Source organism: Temnothorax longispinosus, chromosome 4 (genome assembly GCF_030848805.1).
Source record: "Temnothorax longispinosus isolate EJ_2023e chromosome 4, Tlon_JGU_v1, whole genome shotgun sequence".
In the NCBI taxonomy this organism is placed as follows: domain Eukaryota; kingdom Metazoa; phylum Arthropoda; class Insecta; order Hymenoptera; family Formicidae; genus Temnothorax; species Temnothorax longispinosus.
The window spans coordinates 8700061-8708435 of record NC_092361.1 but is presented as its reverse complement, the minus strand read 5'-3'; the positions used below and the strand labels follow the sequence as shown (position 1 = coordinate 8708435).

Below are 8375 nucleotides of genomic sequence, written 5' to 3'. Positions count from 1 at the left end.
TTAAATGTTGTGTTTTGGTAAAGCATATAAAGTTATAGAAGTTCTGATTTTCTTTAAAGCAGGGCACACACACATGTGTGTATGTCCTGCTTTATAGAAGTTGTGATTTTCTTTAAAACGGGGCACACACACGTATATATTAGTTATTTATGCCTTCCAATACTCAAAATAGCTGCTATATTTTCCAAACTTTTTTTGTTAATAACTTTTTAACGAATAGCGAGCGACGGCTAAAACCTTCTGAAGGTCACTCAGGAGGGTGACCTTGACAACATATGTCAAGGTCAAGGTCATCGGAGGTGCCTCTCCTATACTGCATAATTACCCTTATTTTCAGTGATGAATCAGATTCTATATTTATGTTATAGATAGCATATCACGGTGTTTTGTGCAGCATCTTCATCAGTGCTGAGATGGAAGAAGTTTATTTACAATGCAAATTGCTGTTTCCGTGTCCTTCAGGTAAGTTGCTAATTAATAAACTATTCGTACGTATATACTGTAATATGTATACTTATGAGATTTGACATTTCTACTAAAGAGTTTTTCTGTATACGAATTTATAATATATAATACTATTTATTAACATTTTTAAACGCCTATTTCAGATATGAGAACTGAGAGCCGCATATCCTACGCATCTATAGCAATTTGCACAGCAGGCCTGTTATCGAGCACTAAAAAAGAATTCATTAACAAAACACGAGATTCTTTTAAGCGAGAGTTGATTATAATTTTCTCCGCTATTAGAATCCTGTGAAATGTTATGAAAACATCAACGATCATCTTTTATCTTACTGACTTTTTGGGAAATTGATCCTTTACTCTCAAAGCGTGTTTGTACAATGCCATTTATTGTCCATCACAAGCAGTCAAAACAAGAATCTACAAAGAGCAACATTATGTATTAAATATACAATAAATGACGTAAATAAATTAAAAGTTTATTTACACAAAATTGTATTCTTTTAATCATAATGATCATTTATATATGAACCTCTGTTTCTTGATAGTTAAACTACAATTTCTAGTGTATATACATTAAAAGAGATTGATTCAAATGTTTAGAATATCAAAATGGACTGTTATTCAAATAATCATTGTAATCAAAAAATTTTATCGATCGGATGATATATGATAGATACTAAACTGGATTGTAAATCGCTGTATAAACGTAGTCTATGATAATTGTAAAATCATGGTAATGGTTTCTTATTAAAACATGTTTTTTTTGTTTCTTTACAATTTATATCTTTATTGAACATTTTTATAAAATGTACTTATCGTGTTGTATAATGTATACGGCGAAACGTTAGAAAAATAATATCACATGGCAGCGCATTATACATTTATACATATACTTCTGTATCTATACATAGGAAGACTATCAAATTATCTTTGGTCATGTATCTCTTGCACAAAAGGTAAAATCTATGTATTTAATTACAATGAGCTGCATATATTACGCATAAACAACTTTAGGAACTAGAACCTTCATTTACATTTTGAAAGGTACTTAATCGTTATAAAAATAAAATAAAAAAAGATGAAAAAAATGTCTTCCGCTCTGAACTAACTTACAGGAAAATAAAAATAATTTTAAACAAAAGATCTGCATTTCTGTCGCACTGACAACGAATTTACATTTATAACGTCGTTAGTTCTCGTCTCTTTGTAGACTATTTGATAAGGACAATTACATATAAAAAAACTAGTTTAAACTCATGTGGACACCGCCATAGTACATAACTGTGCTTATAATAAAGACGAAACTGAAATATATAAGTATAATTGCAAAAATATGAATGTCACAATAAAAACAATACCAATATAAAAAATGCTTTCTTATGCTAAGTCATTTCAGAAGCAGACAGCTTCTTACGGGTTTTCTAACTCTAAAATACTTTTCACAAATATAATATCGCATACCGGACATCGATAACGTTCCAAACGTTCGATGCATTAAACGCAACAGCAAAATGACCACGGAGTACAAAAATACAAGAGGGTTTTTATTAAACTTGACAATTTGAATTATCCAGCTTTTGTAATGCTTGCCGTCCATTTGTCTGCAGCTGTTGATCAATTCTAGGTAAAACCAATTTTGGAAACTTCGTCATATCAATACTCCGCTCAGGTATGTTTCCGTGTTCATTGTAAGAGTTTTCTATAAGTAAGAAATAATGCAAAAATTAGTATACAAAATTTTGTCTAATGCAATAGCATAATAAATTTAAAAGAAAAATGGAATTTGAAAATTAAGTTGTAAAAAAATTAAAAAATAGAAATATCTATAAAAATAAAAAAATAAAATTATGTAGTCGACCATACAAAGGTATTTGCGTGTGTTCTTTATTAAACAATTTTAATATTCTATAAAATATATTAAAGAGAAGAAAAAGAAAAGTTATGGCATAAGTAAGCTTTTGTGTTTGACCTGCTTCGCACTATTTAAGAGTATAATTTTTTTCAAGTTATTGCAGAAGAAGTAGGGCCATGTATTTTACAAGTTTCCTATCTGCATGTCTCAAAAAATTGAAGATACGTATAAAAAATTTGGAAACTTATATCTTCTATTGTATAAACTTGTAACGGCCTGACTTTATCGAACGCGGACTGGCGTGCGGGATCAGGAGTCCGATGACAGGCCCAGAGACAATAATCAATTCAGTGAGACATGCAGTAGTTTATTCACAGTTTAATATATACACGACGTGGTATTTTATATAGCGCAGGGACGGGTGGAACGCGATATATACAACGCAGGGGCAGTGCGGGTGCACTCGATAACGAACGCGGTCGCACGCGATGCGACGGACTTGGTAGTACTTGCTATAGCGCAGGGACGGACAGAACGCGGTATTTACAACGAAGAAGTAGCTGCGGGTGCACTTGCTAACGAACGCGGTATCGTTACTCGACGGGCTCGGTATATTACATTGACGTATTACAGTACATAGGCGGACGCGGTATATTACAGGTAGTGCATGTGCACTCGGCAACGACGCGGTATTTAATAACGAACGCGGTAGATTACGTAGACGTATTACAGTCCATAGGCGGACGCGGTATATTACAGGTAGTGCATGTGCACTCGATAACGACGCGGTATTTAATAGCGAGGTATATTACGTAGACGTATTACAGTACATGGGCGGACGCGGTATATTACAGGTAGTGCATGTGCACTCGATAACGACGCGGTATTTAATAACGAGGTATATTACATCGTCTCTGTACGCTCGCGGATGCCGCGGTAATATGCGTGCGGGGACGCGTCACGTGGGACGTAAGATTTCCGGAGCCCCGGGGGCGGCGGCAGCGAGAGCCCTCGTTGCGAGGCCGAGCGCGCTCGACCCCGCGTAACCGTGCCTTCGGGGTTTAAGTTGAAGGAGGGCGAGAACACCTGAGAGCTCTCAGTCGAGGCTCGGAGCACCGGACCTCGTTTGGCGTGTTCCCTAGGAGTCGGGAATAGGTTTCGTCTTGGAAGCGGATTTCTAGACGAAGTGTCTCTTTTTCTCGGAACGGCGGTTTATATACCCGCCCGGCGCGGCGGGTTTGCTAGGAGCGCCGATCGTCGCGCTGTGGTGGGGAGGCGCGGCGCCGCGCTCGTCTTCGGGGCGGCTCGGCTCCCGTCGTCGCTCGTCGGGAGGCACCGGTGCCGCGCTTGGCCCGCGCACACGGTGCGTTTTGAAAGGCGTTTAAAATGTGGGCGCACCGCGCCCTGGTCTTCGCCCGACTGGTCGTCGGTCGGGCGGCATCCGGCGGTCGTTTGCCGGGAACGATGCTTAGCGCACGGGGTGCATCGTTACAAACTGATTCTACACTTTAATATATATTGAATCAAGAATATAAAAACTTTGGTTTTTTTCAAAAAGTAATACCACTAATATTTAGGAAATTAGTTTTTATTTATATGTACAAAGACTAAATTTAATTATAAATACAGACTGAATTTGTGAGATTGAAAAATACTTGACGTTTTCGGATATTCGACTTTCTCTTTACAAGAACTATGTACTAGTAATAATGAAGAAAGTGATTTAAGAAAAACTTAATAATGCGTGCTACGTAATTTCACTAGATTTAAAATATCTGAAATTTGTGTATGCTAAGACATTTCAGAAGCAGACAGCTTCTTACGGTTTTCTAACTATAAGACAAGTTTCATAAGTAGTATTGCATATCGGACATCATTTATGTTCCAAACGTTCGATACATTCAATGCAACAGGCGAGATGATCACAGGGTACAAAAATATGTGTTCGCGCATTTGTAGTACACAGCGTGCAGATATCTTCGGTAGACTTCTCTGTTGATACATTCTGACTGTTTTGAAGATCCCAATTTACAATGTGGAATGGAAGTTTTTCACAGGCATTACTGTCATCCGAATACCAATATCTATAATCGTCACCTGGCACCTCATATATCGCTTCATCTGTGAAGAGAAAACGAAAATAAAATTTTTAATATTGCTTATATGTTTCTGTGCGAAAAGAAATAACTTTAATTTTACAATTTACAGCAGTACTGTGTACTACTAAATGGTGATAAGATTACCTCGTATTTGAGTTTCAAGTCTTCAGCTTTTGTAATGCTTGCCGTCCATTTGTCTTCAGCTGTCGATTAATTTTACGTAAAACCAATTTTGGTAACTTCGTCACATCAATGTTCCGTACATGCATGTTTTCGTGTTTATTGTAAGAGTTTTCTATTAATAAGAAATAATGCAATAATTAGTATAAAACATTTTTTCATGCAATAGTATAATAGACTTTTAAAAAAGTGAAATTACATAACTGAGATGTTAAAAACTAAAAAATATATCTGTAAAAATGAAAAAAACAGATTTATGTAATCAACCACGAAGATATTCGTGTCCTTTATTAAACAATATAATATTCCATGAAATACAATAAAGAAAAGAAAAAGAAAAGTTATGGCATAACAGTGTGTGTGTGTGTGTGTGTGTGTATGTGGTCCGCGCTAATTAAAAAAGTATAATTTAAAAGGCAAGTTATAATTGAGTTATTATATGATATGTAATTTCTATATATATATATATATATATATATATATATATATATATATATATATATATATATATATATATATATATATATATATATATATATATATATATATATATATATATATACATACATACATATACATACCTGTATATATATATATGTGGGAATATATATATATATATATATATATATTGTGACGACAACGACGATGTCCTCACGGTCTCGCCGGCCGTGGAGGAGCGCGCCGTCGCTTTCTTCACTAAAGATCTTTTTATGATTCGCGATATTTCTCTCCGAAACCCCGATGGTAGCTCGACTGAGTATTTTTAAGATGTAATGTTAGGCGCCAGGTGCGATTCCACGTACCACGATACACGAGATCGCAGTATTCTCAGGCGTGGGCTTCTTTGATCAACCGCGGTTGGAATAGGAGAGGGAGCGTAGCGCAATCATCACACTCAAATAACAAAGAACATAAAATTATATTTCAGTTAAGGCAGATAACATGTGGAGGAAAGCGTGTTCCACGGCGAACAAGCAGAATTCGAGTACGCGCCACGTGTCACCCCACGAACGCGATACTCATTCCGTCGCTGAACTGCACGGCAATCCCGATCGAATTCGTACAAGAGTATTTCCCGACATAAGTTGCAGCGAATTCTACCCGGACGGTCAAACGCGAAATACTCGAAACGTCTACGTCTAACAATTAAACAATTAACGCAATTTCCTTACGGTCTACCGCGACAACGCTGGGGATCTTCTCGCCCCTCGAGACACACGAATGGCCTCACCCGTAAACTCGACACAACCGTGGGCCATTAATCCCGATGAAACGCACGGATAGCTAATTACAAATGGCGCAAACTTAACCGGCAACGATAACTACGAGACTCTCTCACGCACGAGAGCCACTTCTCAAAACTACGGCACGGTTAAGCCCACGGCGATCATGAAATCCCACGCGACGAAATTGCCCGCAACGAAAGTACACGCAACGAAAGTACGCGAAACGAAATCACCCGCAACGAAATTACACGAAACGAAATCACACGAAACGAAACCACAAGCACGCTGACTGTCGGCGGCCGTACGTTCTCATCCCCGAGACGGGCACTCGCGATCACTTTGTCGCACGGGCCCTCCCGCGGTATGGCACTCGATATTCTTCAATTACGGCGGATTTCATACATTACCGCGGCACAACGCGACTCCCGGGAGGGCCTAGGTATTACCGCGATCTTACTTCGAAGAGGGCTGAGCAGTGGCCTTACAAATTCTTCCTGTTCCGGCAGCTCGTCGCTCGGCTCGCAGGGCTGGATGTTGCCGGGATGGCGGCTCGCACGACAGTGGCGTTCCCTTGGTCCGGCGGGACCACGCGGGGCCCGCGCGCGCCCGCGCGCGCCGGTTTCCCTAGCCTGGTCGGTGCTGCGCCCTGGCCTGCCAGCGATCCCTCTAGGCGATCGCCGCGCCGCACTAGAGCGCCCCTTGTCACTGCTCCCATCCGCCGGCGGTAGGTTTAATGTCCGCCTACGTGAGACCGGCTGTCCAGGCCGCGACTCATTGTCCGGTTCCTCGACGGCCAGGCTGGCCGGGCCATGGCTCGTCGACCGGGGGCGGTACACCGGAGGTGGCCCCGTTCCTTGACGGGAACCTTCGTCGGGGCGTCCTCCTCTTCGGGTCCTCCGTACTCGGGCTGCAGTGCTCTCGTGCCGCTGGTGACTTTTGACAGGCCAGCTGATTTTCCGGCTGTGGGCCCCAGCGTGACCCGCCCGTCGACCGTCCGCCCTCGGAAGCTCCTGGTTGTCCAGCCGTAAGTCCCTCGATGCGGCATAGGCCGTTACAACGTCGTGACCCTGGCCATCTGCTCCGCACTCCCTCGACCTGTAACGCTCGCAAAAGATCTTAATCCTAACCTAAATGTTCGCTCTCCGCCCGTCCCGGGCGGAGGCACCATCCCTGACGCCTCCCTCGGCCGAGCTCCCATCTGGGGTAATGAACGTGACATTTGTCACGTCACAATATATATATATTGTGACGTGACAAGTCGCGTCTCCTTCCCGGACGGGCTCGGCCGAGGGGAATTCGGGGGTGCCTCCTCGTTAGAGCGAGAGGAGGGCGGTCGCGTAATTAATTGGTCTAATTAGCTGTTAAGTTTTAAGGGATTGCCCGTGGTGGCCGGAATCAACTGTAACGGCCGGGAGCCGCAACGAGGAAGGGCAGAGGATTAAGGAGACAGCCAGGGGACATGGCTGAAAGTCGGATCGCCCGGACCTCCCCGCAAGTGCATGAGCGTCGCCGGCCGGAGTTCACTCCGCACTCGGTCGTGACAGCGGCAGGATAACGATCTGGAAGACCCCGGGACACCCCCGAGCGAAACGCCAGTCAGACCAGGGGGCCGAGGAGCGGCCCAGGGAAAGGCACAGCCCTGGGGCCGTCGCCCCGTGGGGATGCCGGCGGACGGGGCCGAGGCCTGACCAGCCTGACCCCGAACGCCGACTCGATCATCGCGGCCCGGACAGCCGGTTGATTCGAAAAGCCCGCGCCGAATCGGAGGTAGTTGGAGCGGCGCCGCCGGAAGGGGAGGCGCGCGAGGAGCTGAGGCGCCGATGAGAGCGCCTTAGAATTGGAGTGGCGCCCCCGGAAGGAGCGGCGCACGTGCGGCCTAGGCGCAGGAAGCGCTAGGATCGGCAATCCGGTCGAGCGAAACGCTACAGCGCAGGCGCGGGGAACCGGCGCGATCCCGGCAGGCTATCGTTTCCGACACGTCGTACCGGCTAAAGAACAGGAAGCATCTCCCGGATCCCGAGCTGCCCGGACTACCGAAGGGACTACGACGCATTGTAAGGTTGTGACCGGACGGCACGTGTTGAGCCCGATTCCGGCGGATAATATTCCTATCGAACGGTCGCCGCTCGGTTTTACCTTAGACTACCGAGAAGGTAAGTGTTCGCATTAACGCCCCGATTATTCGCAAGACGCTAATAGGATTTATTTGTTTCAGAAGGATGTCCCTGATGGATCACCGTTGCTGCTTCTCGTCCCTGGATCCTCGCTTTACATCGCATACCAGATAGAGGTAAGTAAGGATAAATTAATTATATCCTAATTATTTGAATTTTATTTCAGACTGATGTCCCTGTTGGATCACCGTTGCTGCTTCTCATCCCTGGATCCTCGCTTTACATCGCATACCAGATAGAGGTAAGTAATTATAAAATAATTATGTGATAATTATTCTATGTTTTGTTGCAGATCGACGCCCGGAATAGATCGCCGTTGCCGTTACCCGTCTCTAGATCCTCGCTTTACCTCGCATACCAGATAAGGGTAAGTCCC

The 8375-nt window shown here is 43.4% G+C and overlaps 1 long non-coding RNA gene across 1 annotated transcript; it reads right to left on the bottom strand.

Annotated features, from left to right (window-relative positions):
* Positions 1–3890: 3890 nt before the first annotated feature.
* Positions 3891–4854, bottom strand: LOC139811201 (uncharacterized). Its single transcript, XR_011731575.1, has 2 exons — positions 4564–4854; positions 3891–4441 (listed from the first exon to the last, which is right to left on the bottom strand). It is a non-coding gene; the product is annotated as an uncharacterized lncRNA (long non-coding RNA).
* Between the last annotated feature and the right edge of the window lie 3521 nt (positions 4855–8375).